Source organism: Ascaphus truei, chromosome 15, assembly GCF_040206685.1.
Source record: "Ascaphus truei isolate aAscTru1 chromosome 15, aAscTru1.hap1, whole genome shotgun sequence".
NCBI classification, from domain to species: Eukaryota; Metazoa; Chordata; class Amphibia; order Anura; family Ascaphidae; genus Ascaphus; species Ascaphus truei.
In genome coordinates this window covers 43,197,215-43,220,538 of record NC_134497.1, presented here as the reverse complement: position 1 = coordinate 43,220,538, position 23,324 = coordinate 43,197,215, and the positions used below count along the sequence as shown (strand labels likewise).

Genomic DNA, 23,324 nt, shown 5'->3' with positions numbered 1-23,324 from the left:
CTATGAAGGTGAATTTGTACACAAAACAGAGCAATCTCTATCTGGGGGGGAGATACTTATAGGTCTTACCTAGCGTAGTATATGCCACATTATCATGAGTGTATCCCTCTAGAGCGCAATCTACGCCTAGACGCACTCCAATAGAGACAGTCCTTTCGGTGGGCTTTCTTTGGCTCCTCTCCTACATTTTAGGTCGCTATAATTTATAGCATTTGATCTCTAGTACCTATCAGGGATCACACTATATCTACCCACCTATACCAGGGTGGGTTACCAAAGGATACAGTCACGTGCTGTTCTACACAGTATTTAATTACGTTTTAACACCCTATTTTTTATTCAGAGTTATTAATAAAGTATTTTAAATTTATCACTATACAATTGTTGTGTACGAGTGCTACAAGACTGGGTTCTTTTTCTCCAATCGAGATATTCTGTGCTCCTGTGCAGGGCAAGTATGCTAGGGGGGCGACGTTTCGAGGGACTACCTCTTCATCTGGCCCATTCCCCCTGGTCCAAAAGGTCCCAGAGGTACTTCCCTAAGCCTCCCTTCCCCTATAACTGGTCAAATCAGACACCCCTCAAAATAGATAGCAAACATGCAGTGTAGGCTAAATACAGCTAATAGCAGGGCAGCAAGAATCTACTACAGTCAATGCCAGTAGTTCAAGTACTACAAGAAACTGTGGGCAATGGTACAGTGAAGTCTGAACACAGCTTGCAAGAAAGCAGCTTGCAAAGAAGCACCAGGAGTCCACAACAGTCAATGGCAATAGCAAATGCAGACAGTAATCAAACCCTGTATGAAGACAGTAATCAAACCCTGTGGTCTGCTCCTTGTGCTCGTACAGAGTGCTGTCTATTGTCCCCTTTTACCCTTAAATAAAGAAATTTTATTCCTTAAAAGACAGGTGGACACACAATGTTGGACAAATAACAAACGGAATATATACACTTACTTAGGAAGGGGACAATGAAATAACCAGGATTCAGGTTAGCAGTTCATCAGGCATCAGGTATCATTCAGGTAAAATAACGAAAACGAAGACAATGGACAGAGCTTACAATCGTTTATATGTGATTTGGGCTCTATCCCTAACATTGGGACTCAGGTATTGGATGACAATTACCTGCACCCAATTACCTTTTGCCAGCTAACGTGGGAAGCAATCTGGTAACTGCCCCCAGCTAGCTGGCACATGCGCACAATCCTTCAGTCAGGGTCCCATTTTCCTAACCCCACTCTAAAGAGTAACTTTCGCGGGCTTTACCGAAGGCATAAAAAACAGTACATCTACAACAATTTATATATATAAAAATATTCCATTCGGTTGGGCCGAGCGGGCTAAAAATTGCCATGCCCCCATGCCGGAGGGGACTCTCCATGGTGGCCAATTTTCAGGTCGCTGCGACCCACCGAACCGGAGATAACAATATTGGAGTTTAAAACCACATGTTACACAGGTTGCATTTCTACTCCATTGGAGTCAATGGCGGTAACCAGACTTTAGACAGTTAACCATACTCCGTTCGGTTGATTGGAGAGAGCTGGAAATTGCCATGCAATCATGCCGGAGCTATGACTGCAGGGTGGCCAAATTCCAGTCCTTTAGCCCTCACCGAACCGGAGATAATGGTTTCAGTTTTATACACTTTTACACTTCGCGTTTTAAAACCTAGCAGCTTTCTTCAGCCATTGTGGTCAATGGAGGCAACCCTCATGGCGGGCGCGACCCTTTCTCGCGGCCATTGCCGGCGGACCTGGTTTGGGTCGAGTGAGGGGGTTCACATGAGCTAGGGGCAGAAAGAATTGGACCGCTAGCTGCCCCAGAACCAAAGCTAAGATGTTAATAGGTTTGAACTTGACCGTGACCGAGTTCCCGCGGCAATTTAGTGATCAAAGACCTTTCTTTGAGATTGTAGCTGCTTTCGGATACTGCGGTTTGGCAGGCATCCAACTCAGTTCTTGGAGAGCGGACTCGAGGTATTTCCCATTGAAATGCATTACGCCATTCATTTCAATGGGGAAGCTCCGCTCATCCTCTCGGGCGCCATCTGCTGGTCTTCCTAGGTATAGGGCCAAAACCCTCGCAATTTCCATTGACTTCTATGGAGCTTCAATGACGACCTATGGACAGTGCCGACAAATGGTGGGTGTAAAGGCTGGAAGGGGAACAAAGGGCTATAAACATACAAACACAGTTAACCCTTTCCCTCCCGACCTGATCCCAGTGTATGTGCTTGGTGTAGCTACTGTAGGATCAGAACACATGTCACCAGGAAAATACATTGCGACGAAAGGGGAATACACATTGTACTGAGGCAGAGGAATAAAAATACATTTAACCATTTTTATAGTTAACCCCTCGCCTCCCACAAGATGGTAGGGGTGGCCAGCTGGGGTGTAACCCCTTTTTACCGGGCTAGCCACCCCCTTCTCGTGACACCCCCCTTCTCGTGACACCCCCTTTCTCAATGGGTGCCCTGCGGCCCGCTGCCCCTCACAGGAAGCGGGTCACCGTTGGCACCTTTGGAGAACTCAAGTTCAGAGGGGTTCTCTTGACGAGACAGTCCATCCGCGTTGCTGTGTTCACTACTCTTCTTATGTTGGATAGTGAAGTCAAATTCTTGCAGGGCCAAGCTCCAACGCAATAGCTTGGCATTCTCCCCTGATGCCCTCTGCAGCCAACGCATCGGGTTGTGGTCAGTAATGACTGTAAAAGAGCGCCCATACACATAAGGTTGCAATTTTCTTAGTGCCCACACAATTGCAAGCACTCCTTCTCAATGGTGGCATATGCCACCTCTCTGGGGAGTAGCTTATGGCTGAGGTACCCCACGGGGTGCTCTCTGCTGTCCTCCACCTGGCTAAGCACAGCCCCAATGCCAAAGTCCGAAGCATCAGTCTGTACTAAGAAATGTTTGGAGTAGTCCGGGGCAGCCAAAATGGGGTGCCGGCAAGGGCAGTCTTTAAAGCCTGAAAAGCAGTTTCACAGGCAGGAGACCAGGTAACAAGCACAGGCTGTCGCTTTCTGGTCAGGTCAGGTCAGTCAGTGGTTTCGCCACAGCACTTTACTTTGGGACAAACTTCCTATAGTACCCTGCGGTGCCCAAAAATGCCATAACCTGTTTCTTAGTTCTGGGAACAGGCCACTGGACTATAGCCTCTACCTTGGTTGGCTCTGGTTTGAGATACTCTCCACCCACCCTGTGCCCTAAGTAAAGGACCTCAGCCATCCATACTAAGAACTTTGTGGGTTTTAAGGTAAGCCCGGCTTCCCTAATTCTGTCTAGCACCGCAGCTACATGTCCTAAATGGGATTCCCAGGAATTACTAAAGACAGCAATGTTATCTAGATAAGCCCTTGCATAACTCTGCATCCCTTCCAGTAAGCGGTTGACCAGGCGTTGGAAGGTAGCCAGGGCATTCTTCATCCCGAATGGCATCACCAGGAATTCATAGAGGCCACTCGGGATGATGAATGCTGACTTCTCCCTAGCCTCCAGGGTCAGCCGGATCTGCCAATACCCTTTGCTCAGATCCATGGTGGTCAGATGCTTTGCCCCCGCAAGTTCATCTAGTAACTCATCCATGCGGGGCATGGGGTAAGCATCTGAGACTGTCCCAGTGTTGAGGAAGCGGTAGTCCACACAAAACCGGATGGTTTTGTCCTTCTTAGGGACGAGGACTACCGGGCTAGCCCAAGGGCTCTGGGACGGTGCAATTAACCCCAGGGCCAGCATGTCCTCCACTTCCCTCTCTATACTAGTCTTGCCCTCTGCTGACACTCTGTAAGCGTGCTTATGCAGAGGTCGCAGGTCCCCTGTGAGCACTGGGTGATCTGTGAGGTGTGTTTTCCCTGGCAAGTCAGTAAACAGAGCCCCATACTTTTCCAGCATAGCCCTGGCCTCTAACTTCTGCCTTAACTGACCTCCTATCTCCACCTGCTCTACAGTACCTCCCTGCCTAGCCTCCCCTAGGAGATCAGGCAGAGCATTGCTCGCCGGATCTTCCAACGGTGGGCTACAAATGGCCAGCACCGCTCCCATACTCGGTGCTCTGTATTCTTTCAACATATTAATGTGGTAGGTCTTGTTTCTATCTGGCTACCTCTACAACATAATTGTACTCATTCATCTTTCGGAGAACCGGATACAGTCCCGACCAGGCAGCCATCAATTTGTTCTCCCGAGTGGGTTTGAGACCAAGTACCTGCTGACCTGGGATGAATTCTCTGCTAGGGGCATTCCAGTCAAACCATTGCTTTTGCTTGGTCTGAGCGGCCCTGAGGTGGTCCTGTGCCACCCCCATGAGCACCTCTAACCGGTCTCAGAGATCTACTACATACTAGATCACAGAAGCATCAGTATCAGTAGCTTCCCCCTCCCACCCCACCCAGTACCCTGTGGCCATATAGCAGTTCAACGTGAGAAAAGCCGGTAGATTCCTGCGGTACCTCTCGGTAGGCAAACAGCAAGTGCTGTAAATGAATCTCCCAGTCTTTCTCCTCCGCCTCTATAAAGGTCCGAAGCATCTGCTTCAAGGTACCGTTGAACCTCTCACATAATCCGTTTGTCTGGGGATGGTAAAGGGTTGTGTGCCAGTGCTGTACACCGCAGTCATCCCAGAGACACTGTAACAGTTCACTCATGAACTGCGACCCTTGATCAGTTAGGATCTCGCAAGGGAAACCTACCCTAGCAAAAATGTACAGTAGCGCCGCCGCTACTGTCTTGGCATCAATAGTGCCAAGCGCTACTGCCTCAGGGTACCGGGTGGCAAAATCCACCACCGTGAGGATGTAGCGCTTCCCTGATGTACTTGGAATCATAAAGGGCCCTACAATATCCATGGCTACTTTCTGGAAGGGTTCCCCTATTACCGGTAGTGGGTTCAGGGGTGCCTTCACACGATCACCCGCCTTACCTACCCGCTGGCAGGCATCACAGGAGCGGCAAAAGGTGCCCACATCCCGGGATGCCCCCAGCCAGTAGTAACGCTGCAAGAGCGGGGCTCTCGTCTTAGTGACCCCCTGATGTCTCGCTAACGGAATAGAGTGGGCTACCTGCAACAGTTGCTATCTGTACCCCCGGGACACTACTAACTGTCGCTTACCGGTCAATCCCTCCTCTACCGCCGGGATCCCTGCTTCTTTATTCAGGAGTCCCCGGTGCCATAGGCAGTGACCAGCGTCCTCCCCTGCCTAAGACTCGGATGCCCGAAGTCTCATGCCGGCCAGGCTGGGGTCTGACTGCACTGCCTCAATGAACTGGGTACCTAACTCCGGCCACCCCCCGGTCATATCTGTGTCGGGGGAACGGGGTACTGTAAGGGGAAACAGTATTTCGGTCTGAGTCTGCGACTGAGCCTGGCGTACCCTCTGGTCTCCTCAGAGACATCTGCGAACGTAGGTCCCGATTGCAGGGGGACTGGAGCCGCCTCCACCGGCATCGCCGCCGCTTGGCTCCGGGTGACTGCCGCAACAGCAGCGGGTCTTGGTACCCGATCGTAGGTGCAGGTCATTGGATCCAGATCATTGCCGAGGAGAACCTCCGCATCCAAACCGGGTAAAACCCCCACCTCCCGCACATCCTGTTCCTCCCCCCAATCCAAAAAGATTTGGGCAATTTGCAGGAACCGTGGCTCAGTGATCTGCATCCCGGTCCCGAGAGCAATTCCTCTGGTCGTACCATATCAGTTCGTACCAGGGTTACCGCAGCACCTGAATCCAGCAAGCTGACTTCTTGCCGGTCACCGACTGTGACCGTCGTGAGGTGTCTGCTCTGGCCATCCTTCTGCTGCATCGCGGTCGGTGCAACGGGATGTCCGCCGCTCTTGGCTGTGGGCACCGAAGAAACAAGGACAGGATCTCCATGGGACGTCCTGCTGGGGGTTGTTTCCATGACTGGGCTTGAATCCTCTGTGGAGGCCACCCGCACTCGGGCTACCGGCCTCGCAGCTGGGGTGCGTTGCCCCGGATTTGGTCCCCCGGAATGCAAAGACTCCGGGCAGTCCGCTTGATGTGACCAGTTCGGTTGCAGTTGAAGCAGCGCCGCTCATGCCGGAGCTCCCCCGTCTTGGGTGGACTGCTGCCCGCAGGTGGCTCCGTAGTCCATTGGGGAGTGTTGCGGGCTCCCTTTGCGGAGACCACCGCCGCTTTACCCGCTGGCTTGGAATGGATCAGGGCTCTGCTGGTGATGTACTCGTCAGCCAGCTTTGCTGCCTCCTGGTGTGTTTTGGGTTTCTTGTCGAACACCCAAGCCCTCACTGATGGTGGGCATTGTTGCAGGAGCTGTTCCTGAAAAACCAGGTGCAGCAGCACCTGATAAGTCTTATCCCCTCACCCCTCCACCCATGGGGTCCCGTGCAATGCCATGCGGGCACCATTGTTCACAAAGGACTCCAGAGGTTTCTTCTCCTCCGTCCGGAACATGCCACGGTAAGCTTCTGGGGTGAGGGCATATTGGGCCAGCAACATTTCTTTCAGGTGATCATAGTCATCGCTGTGCTCATCCGGAATAGCCAGCAGGGTCTATTTGGCCAGACAGCAAGGGGTCAAGTCTCATGACCCGGTCCTGTTGCATCTCAAAGTTCCTTAAGAAGCTGTCAATCTGGTCGGTACCTTCCACAAACTTGGAGTAGCTGTGATAGGTCAGCTGGGGAGCATTCCGGTCCCCGGGTGCAGGGAGGGGGTAAGCGGGTCGGCTCATCGCCAGAGTCAGGAACTGGATTCGCTCCTCCTGGGACACCTCCCCCCACGTAGTCATCATTGCCAGCACTTCAGGGGAAAACGGACTGGTCGCCGCAACAGCCAATGCCCCTCCGGCTGCAAGACTCCCGTGGTCTCGGGGTTCACCCGCTCCCTCCCCAAGTCTCTGCCGTCCCGGAGCTCGGTCCATTCCCTGCTCTCCGGGCGGTTGGTGTACGGCTGCTGCAGCTGTGGTTCTTTGCTCAGCCAGCCGGGCTTCGTGCGCCCTGATCGCCTCTTCCAATTTCTCGGGCTCCCTGCCTTCCGTGGGTAGCCCATACTCGATACACCGGTCTCTAAGCTGTGCCCGGGTCCGGATAGGAGATGAACTGGCACCCTCGCTCATGATCAGATGCTGCTTGCAAGTATGTTTGAACAATGAGGAGGTGTTATATCCCCTGTTATATGTTGTACAACAGTATATCCAATATCAGTAGCCTTAGGAACTCGCATTTTACCCGAGTTCCCGCTGTGTTACAGAAACCCGCTGTAAACTGTAACACAGATTCAATTCAATCCCGCCGCTGCCACCAGTTTATTATAAGCCTGTCACAGTAGCCACAGGGCTATAATATACACCAAATAAACTGGGTTGAATTGAATACGACTGATATAATAAAGAGATTTTTTTCCTTAAAAGACAGGTGGACACACAATGTTGGACAAATAACAAACGGAATATATACACTTACTTAGGAAGGGGACAATGAAATAACCAGGATTCAGGTTAGCAGTTCATCAGGCATGAGGTATCATTCAGGTAAAATAACGAAGACAATGGGCATAGAGCTTACAATCGTTTATATGTGATTTGGGCTCTATCCCTAACATTGGGACTCAGGTATTGGATGACAATTACCTGCACCCAATTACCTTTTGCCAGCTAACGTGGGAAGCAATCTGGTACCTGCCCCCAGCTAGCTGGCACATACGCACAATCCTTCAGTCAGGGTCCCATTTTCCTAACCCCACTCTAAAGAGTTGGCGTCTCCAAGTCTGCCAGATGGGGATCTGGGCCGGGGAATCCTGACTGGAGGTGTGAATTATGGCACTTCATGTGAATGGCCATGTCCTGCTTTATCTCCACCCTGTATACACAATCTGGGGGGATGAGCCTTTGATCAGTGGTCATTCTGTAGACACACTGTCGCCCTCTGGCTATTAACATACCTTATGGGCCAGTAACTTTCGCGGGCTTTACCGTAGGCACAAAAGACAGTACATCTAAAACAATTTATATATATATAAAAATATTCTGTTCGGTTGGGCCGAGCGGGCTAAATATTGCCATGTTACACAGGTTGCATTTCTCCGCTATTGGAGTCAATGGCGGTAACCAGACTTTAGACAGTTAACCATACTCCGTTCGGTTGATCGGAGAGGGCTGGAAATTGCCATGCAATCATGCCGAAGCTATGGCTGCAGGGTGGCCAAATCCCAGTCCTCTAGCCCTCACCGAACCGGAGATAATGGTTTCAGTTTTATACACTTTTACACTTCGCGTTTTAAAACCTAGCGGCTTTCTTCCGCCATTGTGGTCAATGGCGGCGACCCTCGTGACGGGCGCGACCCTTTCTCTGGCCATTGCCCGTAGAACCCGGTTTGGGTTGAGTGAGTGGTTCCCATGAGCTAAGGGCAGAAAGAATTTGACTGCTAGCTGCCCCAGAACCAAAGTTAGGATTTTAATAGTTTTGAACTTGACCGTGACCGAGTTCCCGCGGCAATTTAATGATCAAAGACCTTTCTTTGAGATTGTAGCTGCTTTCGTATACTGCGGTTTGGCAGGCATCCAACTCAGTTCTTGGAGAGCGGACTCGAGGTATTTCTCATTGAAATGCATTACGCCATTCATTTCAATGTGGAAGCTCCACTCATCCTCTTGGGTGCCATCTGCTGATCTTCCTAGGTATAGGGCCAAAACCCTTGCAATCTCCATTGACTTCTATGGAGCTCGAATGGCGACCTATGGACAGTGCCGGCAAATGGTGGGTGAAAAAGTGGGAAGGGGAACAAAGGGCTATAAACATTCAAACACAGTTAACCCTTCCCCTCCCGACCTGATCCCAGTGTATTTGCTTGGTGTAGCTACTGTAGGATCAGAACACATGTCACCAGGAAAATACATTGCAACAAAAGGGGAATACACATTGAACTGAGGCAGAGGAATAAAAATACATTTAACCATTTTTATAGTTTACCCCTCACCTCCCACAAGATGGTAGGGGTGGCCAGCTGGGGTGTAACCTCTTTATTACGTGGCTAGCCACCCCCTTCTCAAGACAATCCTGTTCTTTATTTCTCCAGGAACATTTATGTGTTTGACTAATGAGGGCATTATAATTACTTTGTTTTCTATGGAAATGTTATGGGTTTTTTGTTTGCTAAACTGGGTTTTTAACTTGATAATTGGCTACATTTAACCTATATAATATGCCATTGTTGTTGGTTCTCGTTCTTACTAGAAGGGACTGTTGCGTTTCTCGCAGTCACCTGGCACTTACTTTTTCAAAGAGATAAAGCACCAGGTGACAGCGAGAAACGCGTCAGAGTTTGTCTACAGTTCCTGTACGGGCACTATACAACAATAACATTTTATTTTTTTTCAAAACATTGATCTAGCTTCCAGTTCTCCAATTTTTGCAGTGCTTCCTATCAACTTTTCTATTTACCTAACCTTACACGGCCTGTTCAAACAATGTTCAGACAAATAGGGCTGAGGAGACTAGGAAAAAGGATGGAAGTACAGTAAGACTTCATGTGCGCTCTCACCTTTTTATTCTCCTGCTTTAATAGTATGATGTCCTCCTTCTCTAAATCAGAGACATCACGGTCACGCTGCCTTCCTCAGAGGTGTGCTTGGCATGATACCTTTTCATACTGACTCCTTTTAAGCTTTAAACAGCATTTCTGTATTTGGGCATACAGTATATGTCCATGACCCTGCACTTGAGCATAATGTTACACTTTTCTTACAGGGGCTGGTTCCACTTTTTTAGTTTTAGTTTTCTTATTAAAGCCCAACCCGACATTGTTACCTCATTAGACTGTAGCTCGAGGCTTTTTCTATAGTCCAGTTTCCAAATCAGTCCAGGGCCTGTTATACGCTCAGGTTGCTATTGGAACACATTCCTGCTACAACACCTTGTTACATCTACCCCACTTTTTGTTTAGTTCCACCGGAAGAAAACTCACCTTTGTGTCACTTGTGTCATCTTGTCGGGGACTTTTTAATTACAACAGTGTTTTTAAAAAAAAAAGTAATAAGAAAGTAATCACTGGCGTGGCCTGTGGCTCCCATTCTTTTCAAACATTGGGTAAATACAAGTGAGCCATCGTATATACTGTACATTGCTCTCCATTAACTTCTGTTCACCACAAAAACTGTAGAGAAGAAAGAAAAAACAAGTCACACAATTATTAACAACTTGTATCTTTTTTCAGCTCTTCCTTTATAAAATAGACATTTCTTTGAGACCTCACTAACTGTCCCAATTTTAGGTTTGTAAATTGTGCGAGAAACGAGGAAGAACAGAACCTTGTGGCGTTGCAGGACCACAGGAACATCTACTACAGAACCTGCACAGACCTCCCCCCACACACAGAGCTCCTGGTCTGGTATGGAGATGAATATGAGAAAGAGCTTGGTATGAAGTGGGGTACGCTGTGGAAAAGTAACACGCCAGCACAAGGTAATCAGGAATATGTGTGTTCTGTGGTTTTTACATCTCTATTGTCTTATTACTGATGTTAAATTGCAAATATTGATAGATCTGCATGCACCATTATGGGTCAACTAGAACTTAATATCACTAAACCTGACTTGAGTCAAAGGGCCAGATACATCAAGTTGCGGTAACCAAAAATGCTGTATTACCGCGCATAAAAAAGTGCCTTATTATTATTATCGTGCAACGAATCAGCGTTGCAGCACCAAAAATGAAGGACTTTTTATTGGACCCGTTAAAAGCATCGAATCTGATAAAAACTGCCATACATCAAGTTCTGATATTTATCGGAGCGGGGTGAATGGCAGAAATACCGCAAATATTTTATCACCTACTCCTGGCTGGCGTGGAATAAATGATAAAATAGTTATCAAAATCCAGATGCAGCGGCCGTTATTTTAAGGCATCACGGCGCAGTTTTCGTGTGCGCTGCTGTACTCCACGCGGCATGAACGCAGCCAATCGCCCCAGACACACGTGTTTATCGTGGTTGCTTTGTTTGAATTTCATGGATTGTGTGCTATTAAATGCAATTAAATTAATTAATTGTAATGTGTACAGTACTGTGCTACTGTGTCAATTTCAGGTGCTTAAAAGCCAGAACACTAAAATGCCATTTTATGCACTCGCCTGCACTCGCGTCTTAAGGCGGTACGGTTGGAAGAAATCCCGCGCCATGACCTGGGTATTCCGAGGTATACACCACGTGACTCCTTAAAATAACGGCAGATTCATCTGTACATTAGAGTACATTTATTAACCCAGTAGTAGTCCATGGGTCAACTAGTCATCGGTTTCCATGACTAGCTGACTACAAAGGGAATAATATTAACATTATTTGTTATTATTTAACAGTGGCTAGTAAAGAGGGGGTGATGTGAGATGCGGGGGGGGGGGGGTGATGTGAGATGCAGGGGGGAGAGTGATGTGAGATGCAGGGGGGAGAGTGATGTGAGATGCAGGGGGTTGGGTATATGAGTATGATGAGGGGTGCTGGGGGAGATATGATGATGAGGGTTGTTGGGGGAAATAGGATGATGATGGGTGCTTCGGAAGATATGAGGATGATGAGGATGAGGGGTGCTGGGGTAAGTATGAGGATGATGATGAGGGTCCTATCAAAGTTGCGACCACGGATTAATTTATTGTGTTCAAAAAAAGCAAGCCTAAGTTTCACATTAAATTCGGAGACAATTAGAGTCAATGTTATTCTATTGAAACTTGTATTTTCAATTGTGAATGTATTATGAAACATTAAAATGTTTTCATTAAAACTACTTTATAAAAAACAATTATATTAAACCAAAATCATTACAAAACATATACACATTGTTTATTCAAAAGTATGAGTTAATTATTATTTATTAACCCTACTGCTTTACACGTCTATTTTGTGATTTACCCCTGTCGGACCTAATACTGTATGTGTCATCCAAATAGGGGTTCCCTGAAATTTTACGAAACACTTCAAGGATCCTCCAAACAAAAAAGGTTGGGAATCACTGCGCTAAGGTAATGAAGGGAGTTGGTGGATGCACCATGTGATGAATGCCCTTTTTGGGTGCTGGGATGTCACCCTAAAGGGAGGAAATCACATTCCTTTTTTTGCAGTCACATTCCATGGTTTTGCATCTTTTTTCTGTTTGCATTGTCGCCATCACCATCACCATTATTATACATACATACATACACACACACACAAACAAAAAGAAAGTATCCCACAATAGCACTCAAGTATACAGAAAAGTAAACAAAGTGTATTAATGAACACCGTCACATACAAATCACGTATAACAATAGTTAAAACAGTCCCTGTTAGGTCCAGTCTACCTGACCAGACCTTAGAGCAGGCAACTTCTTCTACTCGACCCGGGGAGATTCATCACGCAGCTGCTATATGCTTCTGGTCTCAGATATGATAGTCGAGCTCGGAGAAGCAAAGATTCAATGCACACAAGGCGGCTGAATTATCACTTCTGGTTTTAATATGCCAAGAGAGGAATATTTATACAAAAGGCAAGGACAATACATCGTGTGTCAATTTCATACATCTGTTACAAATTCAATTCCAATGTATAGATCATACATCTAAAATGACATATACCATCTGGCCTACATTAGTAGAAATAGGGATCAAAGGTCAATAACTACTAATGGGGTCAGAAACAAGACTAGCGGTCTTGTTTCTTATAATCTTGTTTCTTATGTAATAGATATCCTGGGACAGCTGGTCTAAAGCTGAAATACTTTTACCATCTAGTCTTCTTGCGAAAATAAAGCTTGACACATATTTATTTTAACCTGTTCAGTCCCTGAAAAGAACAGAGCTGGCAGATACAGTTTTTAACCTTACAGTCCCTCCTTTTGTTCTGGAAGAACAATCCAATCGACCAGTCCCATTTATTCTTCTACATACCACTCAGGAGAGGAAAAACTCCAAGGGAGAAACCTCTAAGAGACCATGGGGATGCAGAAACCTATCTCTTTTAGGTACCTCGTTTGATAATCAGAGATGAACATATGGGTGGTTGACGAGTACCAAGACTATTGGTATTTCTCGCTCTCATTGTGGGAAACATATACATAACTGTAGAGCTAGAAGCAGAAGCAGCTTTCTTTTGGCAAAAATAGAGCTGATTACACTTTTAGCCATCTGAATTAACATATACACACAAAGTAATAAACTTGCGATTGCCATGATTCCATAAAGAATTTTCAATCCCAACGCACCTAGCCAATTTCCAAGACCAAATGTCCAATCGAACCCTTTTGGTTCCTCTCGCATTCTAGATTGAATTTCTGGTAGAGTGTCCATGTCATGATGTATACTTTTTGATTGGTCATCAATATAAACACAACATTCTTTACCTACTAACTTACAAACCCCTCCTTGTGCTGCCAACAGATAATCTAGTGCCATACAATTTTGCAATACTGTTGCTCTAATTTGTTGCTATTTGCTACTGAGTCTTAAAATAGCGTCTTTAGTATCGTTAAAAACGGCATCTATATTGACTACTAAAAAATCCCCTTTTGCATATAAATCATACATTCCTAAAAAGGTATTAGACCTCCCGCAACTCTCTTAACTGAGCTACTTTTAATAATTAATGCCTTTCAATTTCGTATTCTTTGCTTAGGTAGGGGGAACATTATTTAAATTCTATTTCTGAGCATAAGTGGGGGTTGGTGTGGGTTAATATTTCCTAGGAGCGACTGCCCAACACATACATCTTACATACTACATTTACTCAGAATATCGGAACAGACAAAATGGATGCCATAGTCAAAATGGCTGACTTGTGATCCTTTCCTTGTGGTTGACACACACCCTTCCCACCTTCCTCATATCCAATCTTCTCAGCCCCCTCGTATCCTTTAGAGACAGTCTTTTTAAAGAACAGTTAACCATATCATTGTCCTGCCGGACCAAAAAAATATAGTCCCATAGTGCATAACTTGATTCCTATCTGGCCATTGTATCGGCCCAGTTGATTTCTTTTTTTGGTCTCTTCTTCTGGGGGACTGCTGACATTTTCATCACCAAAAAGAGACATAGCATCGGTGGGGGGGTTGCAACACACTTCTGGACCAAAGTATTGCTGTTCATAACACAGAGTAATGAGTAGGACAAACATACATACAAAAACATCCACTAGCTTCGCTCCCAGTGAAATAATCTAACCACCAAGTCCCAACAAATCCCAACCCTCATCTCTACCTTTAAACACTAAAATCACTTTCCCAAATAACATAACCTGGTCTAGTTGCAGGATAATACTTTATCTATCCTTCTATCACAGAGTCAATAACTTCCCTAGGGCAAAGTCGTATTTCTACTCCCTTCGTAACCAGTTTCTTTTATATATATATAGTTCTACAAATATCTTATAGCATCTTGTCTTTTTCCAAGGGGTTAAATATAACTCTCGTGTTCCTGGGGTGCAACTTATTGGGTATGGATAGTACATTGGGTTACATTGCACATAAGATGTGGGCTTTGTTTACCAGGATTCCATTATATAACAAGAAGGTGTGCATATATGCTATACACAGGACAATAAAACAAAAGACATATTATTAAACAAAATATTCCTGTTACTACCCTATCATCTTAATGTGAACACCACTTATATAAACCTAACAGCATAAACATTGTAATTAAAATAATAAAACCTGTAAAAAAGGTTATTAAAAAGTTCAAAGTTCATATATTGAGGTCCGGATTTCTGGTACGAACTTTTCTCCTTCTTTGGTTAGTGCCGGGTTTTATTGTGACCCAAAACACCAACTGAAAATAACTGTGTCTTTAGGCCTTCCCTTCTGTATTGAGGTTTAATTTTGAAGCGACTGTGGGTGCACTTGTGTAACATGGATCCAGGAAAATACTCTGACGGGGTAGCATCTGGAATGGGCCTCTCCACTTTAGATGAAAAGCGCTTTTGCGTCACCTTTATCTTCATCTAATTAGTAGGACTGCACCTGGACATGAGACACTCAAACAATTGCATTAGTTTCACACAATAGACGCTGATTAAAATCGTCTGTTTAGAGCATAATCATACAACATTAAATCTAAAATGTACCTGGGGTGACCATTGGTCTTCCCATGAGAAAAATTCTTTCTGATTGACACGGTAGGCCAGGCCAAATACACCTTTATATTTAAGGGATCAGTCACAAGGCAAAACAGGCAGAAAAATACATTGCGGTTTATTCGGATAGGACCTTGGAAACACACAGAAACACAAGAAACAGAGAATATACTTTGGGGGACCTTATACTTATTAGGGAAATAACTTGGGGGGATTTGGGCTCAAAATCAAGGAGTTTGGGGGACACAGGGAAGCCCTAGTGTAATTCACCCTGCGCACTGTCAAATCATGCCTGCTTGCTGGGGAAAATTAAGTGACTACCAGCACTTTGGACCCCCCAACTCCTGCAACCAAAATAATTATATTTCCACCCAAATATCCCCCTAAAACTGACACACAAGAAATTTCACAGTTCAAGGGCTAATGGAACATGACATAGGAAATAACAGGGTCAGTTCACTTTCAGGCACTCCATATCTGAGCTGGGGCATTGGAATGCTTATTCACATGCTAATTCACCAACCTGGGTTTAAATCACAGGACAAGCACAATGCATTGTATGTTTAAAACACATACAACCAACATGTAGACACAAGAGCTTGCACTCCACCATTTGCACCTATCATGTGGGGTTCTAAAACCTTCTCTTCTCTAAGACACCAGCTAAGAATACCTTGCTGACAGGCCAAAATATCCCCTCCGTTTTCTATCATGTGCCAGGAGACTGCTCTGCAGCTATTTCTCATAAGGGGCCACCCATACAAGGCAATCCACTTATAAACTCGCACAGACAGCTGCAGTCCCATGAGGCAAAAGGAATACACAGAGAATGCATTAAGTAGCCCACTGGTCTTACACAGTTAATCCCACATACACAGTTCCTAGCTTATACCCCTATGGGGGACAGTATCAAAGGGAAAAATTATAGGCAACACAGTAAGGTACAATATTAGACCCAAGAGCTGACAATCTCAGCCCTTGCCATTCGGTTTCAGGGGCAGCCAGCAATAATAACAGCAATAACACCCTCCTTTTGTTCACTTTTATTACATGTGAACAATATCACATAAAGGATAACAGCATTTAAAGCATAACCTTAATGGAATTGCTTGACGTATAGCAAAACTAACCTGAAACCTTTGGGTATAAAATTTACATTAAAAATCTCAAAAAAAACCCTACTGAATATAAATATAATCTGCTATAGTCTTCTGACATAAACTTTTAGAACACCAAATAACATCTGGTTTGCTGAAAGAACAACCTGTAGCATAAAAAACTCATAGACACAGATTTAAAGGTGGGACACATTTGAGAGAAAAATATGGTTAAAAAATGATAAAATATTAAATATTTGATCAACTTTGCAGAAAAATAATTCCACATAGAACCCTCTAGTATACTGGCAGACCTGGCTAGGGTCCCTTTTCCATGTCTTTTTTTTTTTTTTTTTTTTTTTTTACTGCTATTTCAGGGTCTGCACACTTATAAGAACCTCAGCACTAGAGTTTTTTTTTTTTTTTTTTTTTTTGTGCTGATTACATTGGACTAGTGGTTACTTTATCCACTTCACTGTTCGCACTGCAAGACACTAGTTTAGTGATTCTATGCAGTTAATCAGTGATCCAGAACATTACATTGTGCTCATACTATAGGTTCTGAGCATTTAATATCTGTTTTAATTCCCATCATTTTACACGGATATTAAAGATTTAAGTTTTAACCACTTTATTACCCACCCACCAGGTGTTTAGAGTGCTCATTCTAGGTTACTGTCCTTTGTTCATTTGAACTCTATATTAATCAATGTACAACTGTTTCCATTTCAAGCCATATAACAAGCTCAAATAACTTCTGGGCTTCCTGCCAAAACCTTGTAACAAAAAAAAGGTTCATTACTGGTTACTGCAATACAATTTAGGACAGCTTGAAATATGCAGCTCATCACAGAGCCCGATAATGTTACTGGTATTCAAAAATTAAAACTGGATCTTTGTTAAACAGAAAATTATAGGCTTAATATATACTTTAGACAGTTTTAGTTACTGGTTATACACAAAAAGAGCACAGAGTGCAGACACAAAACAAACAGAATTTTACGCTTCATTCACACATTCAGCCAGTTTTTACAAAAATAACAGACACATATTTTCTCACCTATTCTAATAAATAGGAAAACAAAACAATTTGATCCTGCAGACTAAATTTATAAAGATATCCTTTTTTTTCATATCATAATTAACTTTTAAAACTAATTTTAAAATGCTGAGCTTCTAGTTAGCTTTGTGTCTAGAATATATTTCGCCTGTTATTTCTATATAATATATTCACCTGATTTTATCTGTGGAGATTTAGAGAAAAAGAATTGTAATTCTGTTTAAGGAAATAAATCGCCTGGCCAGTACGATAAACATCCTTATTATTCCAGTGACAGAACTGTATACAAAAATAATTAATCCTTTCTTTATTCTTTTTTTCTCCACAGATACCCAAAACTTTCCCCTTTCCAGTATTAATTAGTTTATATTATAATGGGGGTGTACTCCTTTTAAAAATTACATTTCAACATGAGCAATTAATTATATTCTTATTTTAGAAGCACTTGCCCTGAATAGTAATTTTGTATACATACAATAAACCGTTTTTCTTATTATTCAATGCAAATAACACTTTCATATGGATAGAATTCACTCAGATTCTTACAAGCACACACACAGGGATTACATACAATCAACCTTTTTATCATATTCATGCCTGAAAATGTAATAAAAACATTCTAATGGAAAAAGAAACCTATACCTGTTATACTCTTGTTTTCCACTTTTCAATTCAGACGGGAAAATATTATTAATTCAACTTAATATACACTCATACTTGGTTAATGTGGCACAAATAATTTGGGTTTGCATGTCTTAAAATTAAATTGGAAAAATTATATGTTTCTGTCTTTCTCTCTCCTAAGAGCTCTGCTGACTTGCTAACAACATTTCAACAAAAAGAAAACCATCTCTGTAACTTGTCCTATAAAACAAAATTCTTATTATTTCAACTTTCTAATTCTTGTCTCTCTTTTTTTTCCTTCTCTGTCTTCAACATTCCTGTTCCTTTCCTGTGTAACACATCACTGGGGGAAAAAAAAGGTGGGGGCTAGAGCAGCTTATACATGCAGGCAACTTGAGAGGGAGACAGACAAAAAAAATCTTTTATCTTCCCAGCTTTGTTGCTGTGCTTGAGAGTTAATTGAGGCACCTATGCCACACTGCATTCATCCATAAGGGTTATTTTAACTCATCCTACAGTACATTTCTTCATACAGTATACCTATAATCCCATAAACAATTTATAAAGGAATTTTATCTTAACAAGCATACAATAAGGTTAGTCTTATCATTCTTAATATCTTAACCTAAACAATTATTAGCTTATCCTAAATTACCATCATATCTGAGACACCATATCAGTACAGCCCGTTTCAATTAAACAAATGGGACTCCAACCCTTTGTTATATAAATCGGAGACTCAAACTCTCGATTCTCAATTAAACAATTGGGACTCCAACCCTTTGTTATATAAATCGGAGACTCAAACTCTCGATTCTTCTGCCCTATAAAATTTAGGTTCTTTAGATTCGCAGAGAAACGGTGAGAAACAATAAAATACGTTTTTCTCACCTTTTTTCTGTGCAAATCCCACTTTTTCTGACACCATTTGTTAGGTCCAGTCTACCTGACCAGACCTTAGAGCAGGCAACTTCTTCTACTCGACCCGGGGAGATTCATCACGCAGCTGCTATATGCTTCTGGTCTCAGATATGATAGTCGAGCTCGGAGAAGCAAAGATTCAATGCACACAAGGCGGCTGAATTATCACTTCTGGTTTTAATATGCCAAGAGAGGAATATTTATACAAAAGGCAAGGACAATACATCGTGTGTCAATTTCATACATCTGTTACAAATTCAATTCCAATGTATAGATCATACATCTAAAATGACATATACCATCTGGCCTACATTAGTAGAAATAGGGATCAAAGGTCAATAACTACTAATGGGGTCAGAAACAAGACTAGCGGTCTTGTTTCTTATAATCTTGTTTCTTATGTAATAGATATCCTGGGACAGCTGGTCTAAAGCTGAAATACTTTTACCATCTAGTCTTCTTGCGAAAATAAAGCTTGACACATATTTATTTTAACCTGTTCAGTCCCTGAAAAGAACAGAGCTGGCAGATACAGTTTTTAACCTTACAGTCCCTAACCCTGCCCTATAATAATTACAAGGGGAGAAAAAAAACCTAGGTGATGGAAAGACAACCACTGGCTGCAACACAATAGTGATAGTAAAACCTCACATGCAAATATATCTTAGAAAGAGGGCTAGAATAAGCCCTTTACCAAGTGAGGCTGGCCAGTCTATATGCAAATCCTACTATAGCAAAATAAATGCTACATACATACAGTACAGTATACCAAGGGAACAACGAATCCTGAGTGACAAGCAGTATTTAAGCAGATAAACCTTGACTGGAGGAATGAATATAAAATCCCCTGAGATACCTATATATTAGGGTGCCACAGATAGGTGATACAAAAATCCCCCAAGCTCAGAGGACTAGAATATAAATGTCCTGCGTGGAATCTAACAGACAAAAATGTGTCAGTACTTAGCTGTTGAGGAAATGAAGATAGTCCATAGTAATATACAGTCGCTGCTTGCAACACACAAGAGGCCTGAAACCTTGAAAAAAAACAAGCAGTATATATAATGGAAGTCAGCGTGAGTGATCTGAAAGCAGGCAGGCATCAGGGAGTACACACTACAAACTACCTGCCTGCTTTCAGATGACTCACCACTGACTTCTATTATATACTAGCTGATATGCCCGGGCGTGGAAGGGCAGGGGGCATGGAGTGGAAGGGCGGGGGGGAGGGGCGTTGAAGGGCGAGGGGGGGGGCCAAGGGGCGTACAGTAGAAGGGTGGGGAGGGCAAAGGTCAGGGAGGGGAGGGCAAAGGGCAGGGAGGGGTGGGGGGGGCAAAGGGCAGGGAGGGGCGGGGGGGACAAAGGGCAGGGAGGGGCGGGGGGGCAAAGGGCAGGGAGGGGCGGGAGGGGGCAAAGGGCAGGGAGGGGAGGGCAAAGGGCAGGGAGGGGCGGGGGGGGGCAAAGGGCAGGGAGGGGCGGGGGGGCAAAGGGCGGGGGGGGCAAAGGGCAGGGAGGGGAGGGCAAAGGGCAGGGAGGGGCGGGGGGGGGGCAAAGGGCAGGGAGGGGCAGGGGGGGCAAAGGGCAGGGAGGGGCGGGGGGGCCAAAGGGCAGGGAGGGGCGGGGGGCCAAAGGGCAGGGAGGGGCAGGGGGGGCCAAAGGGCAAGGAGGGGCGGGGGGGGCCAAGGGGCGGGGGGGGCCAAAGGGCAGGGAGGGGTGGGGGGGGCCAAAGGGCAGGGAGGGGCTGGGGGGGGGGCGGGGGGGCCAAAGGGCAGGGAGGGGCGTGGGGGGCCAAAGGGCAGGGAGGGGCGGGGGGGGCCAAAGGGCAGGGAGGGGCGGGGGGGGGCCAAAGGGCAGGGGGGGGCAAAGGGCAGGGAGGGGCGGGGGGGGCCAAAGGGCAGGGAGGGACGGGGGGCCAAAGGGCAGGGAGGGGCGGGGGGGCCAAAGGACAGGGAGGGGCGGGGGGGCCAAAGGACAGGGAGGGGCGGGGGGCCAAAGGGCAGGGAGGGGCGGGGGGGCAAAGGGCAGGGAGGGGCAGGGGGGCCAAAGGGCAGGGAGGGGCAGGGGGGCCAAAGGGCAGGGAGGGGCAGGGGGGCCAAAGGGCAGGGAGGGGCAGGGGGGCCAAAGGGCAGGGAGGGGCCACAGGGCAGGGAGGGGCCACAGGGCAGGGAGGGGCGAAAGGGCAGGGAGGGGCCGGGGGGGCAAAAGGGCAGGGAGGGGCGGGGGGGGCAAAGGGCAGGGAAAGGTGGGGGGGGCCAAAGGGGCGGGGGGGCCAAAGGGCAGGGAGGGGCGGGGGGGCCAAAGGGCAGGGAGGGGCAGGGGGGGGCAAAGGGCAGGGAGGGGCGGGGGGGGCAAAGGGCAGGGAGGGGCGGGGGGGGGCAAAGGGCAGGGAGTCAAAGGGCAGGGAGGGGCGGGGGATGCCAAAGGGCAGGGAGGGGCGGGGGGGTGCCAAAGGGCAGGGAGGGGCGGGGGGGTGCCAAAGGGCAGGGAGGGGTGGGGGGGTGGCAAAGGACAGGGGAGGGCAGGGCGAGGGAGGGCAGGGGGCAAAGGGCAGGGGGAGGGAGGGCAGGGGGCAAAGGGCAGGGGGAGGGAGGGCAGGGGGCAAAAGGCAGGGAGAGGGAGGGCAGGGGGCAAAGGGCAGGGGGAGGGAGGGCAGGGGGCAAAGGGCAGGGGGAGGGAGGTCAGGGGGCAAAGGGCAGGGGGAGGGAGGGCGGGGGTCAAGGGGCAGGGGTCGGGAGGTCAGGGGTCAAGGGGCAGCGGGAGGGAGGGCAGGGGGCAAAGGTCAGGGGGGGGAGGGCAGGGGGCAAAGGGCATGGGGAGGGAGGCCAGGGGGCAAAGGGCAGGGGGGGCAGGGGACAAAGGGCTGGGGGGCAGAGGGAGGAGGGGCAGGTGGAGGGTGGCAGGGGGCAAAGGCCAGGGGGATTGAGGGCAGGGGGAGGGAGGGCAGGGGGCAAAGGCCAGGGGGAGGGATGGCAGGGGGCAAAGGGCAGGGGGAGGGAGGGCAGGGGGCAAAGGGCAGGGGGAGGGAGGGCAGGGGACAAAGTGCAGGGGGAGGGAGGGCAGGGGGCAAAGGGCAAGGGGGAGGGGGGGCAAAGGGCAGGGGGAGGGAGGGCAGGGGGCAAAGGGCACGGGGAGGGAGGGCAGGGGGAAAAGGGCATGGGGAGGGAGGGCAGGGGGGGCAAGGGGCAGGTGGGCAGGGGGAGGGAGGGCAGGGGGAGCCAGGGATGCGTTAAAGAACCCATTCCCCTGCGTTTACTCACCTTGCACACGGCCGCGCTCCTCTTCCTCTGGGTCCCGGACGCCCTCCTCCTCCACCTCGGGCTCCTCCGCGGAGAGGCTGAGACGCTCCGGTGAGGAGGTGCTGCACCTCTCGCGGGGAGAGGCGGAGACAGCCGGAGGAGAGGCGGAGACAGCCGGAGGAGCGGCCTGTGTGAGGGGAGAGCCGCAGAGCGTGCTCTATGTGTGTGTGGGGGGGGGGGAGCGCCGGGTGAGGGGAGAGCCGCTCAGTGCTCTGTGTGTGTGTGGGGGGGGGAGCGCCGGGTGAGGGGAGAGCCGCTCTGTGTGTGTGTGGGGGGGGGGGGGGGAGTGCCGGGTGAGGGGAGAGCCGCTCAGTGCTCTGTGTGTGTGTGGGGGGGGGAGCGCCGGGTGAGGGGAGGAACAGGAACAGAGAAGATTTTCCCTCCAAGGAACAGATAAGACTTTCATTTTTAAGAGACTTCTTATATCTGCTTATTTCATGCTATATGTTTTGGGGCTGGGAGACATGCTTATCTAAGGGAGTTGTGAACTGCATAGTATTTCACTAGAAATACTCCCAAGTGAATAGAAGCTTTGTTTACCCCTTGTTTGGATGGTTTCCTGATGTTAAGGAAACAGGCGCAATATAAAGCCTTATTTAATTTCACAATAACGAGTCTCCCTTGCATACCTCTGTGAGCGTCCGCCCACATATTGTGTCCGAAGTGGGACGAGAGGTGTCTTTGAAGTTAAAAAGGACCGGAGATTTTTTTATGTGAATTTTTTTTAATGCTTTTTTCCTACAAACAGTCTGAGCAACTTTAAAAAAAAAATTTAAAAAAAAATCTCATGCAGCAGAGATCAGAGTTAAAGTGATACACACCACTGAAACTTACAAAACACAGATGGACTCTTTTCCCCAATCCCAAGAGGAGAGAGACTGCTGAAGCAGCTAAATCTTATTTGCCTATCACAAAGTGTAAAATGGTCATTGAAATAGGGGTTTTGCCTTCCAGCCATAGTCAGGGTTCAAGAAGTGAGTCAGCCCTTAAAAAGGGATAGGTGTTTGTTGTTTTCAAGTTTCGCTGAAGCAGTGAATACAGATGGTGACCTACGAGCGGTACTGATTTTGCAAATAAAGGTTGCCACACCGCATAGGGCTACCAGCTGTGAATGGAGTATATGCAGAAAAGTGTGAAAATTGATACAAGACTGTGCTGAGCAGGGGAATTTTTAGCAAACAAATGCTGAGTGTAAAATTGTCCTATAGGGGAAAAAGGGATTGCTGAACTGTGTAAAAGGTATTTCAAAGCCAATTA

General features: G+C 46.8%; 1 protein-coding gene across 6 annotated transcripts in view; it reads left to right on the top strand.

Moving 5' to 3' along the window:
- LOC142466875 (uncharacterized) overlaps window positions 1-23,324 on the top strand; it is a 58,340-nt gene that overhangs the window by 14,175 nt on the left and 20,841 nt on the right. For 5 of the 6 annotated variants that reach the window (XM_075572432.1, XM_075572430.1, XM_075572434.1 and 2 more), the window contains 2 exons: window positions 10,248-10,438; window positions 11,915-11,986. The gene's annotated coding sequence lies outside the window, so the exon portion shown is untranslated. The remainder of the gene's footprint in view (window positions 1-10,247; window positions 10,439-11,914; window positions 11,987-23,324) is intronic. The other variant, XM_075572436.1, reaches the window with a different exon arrangement.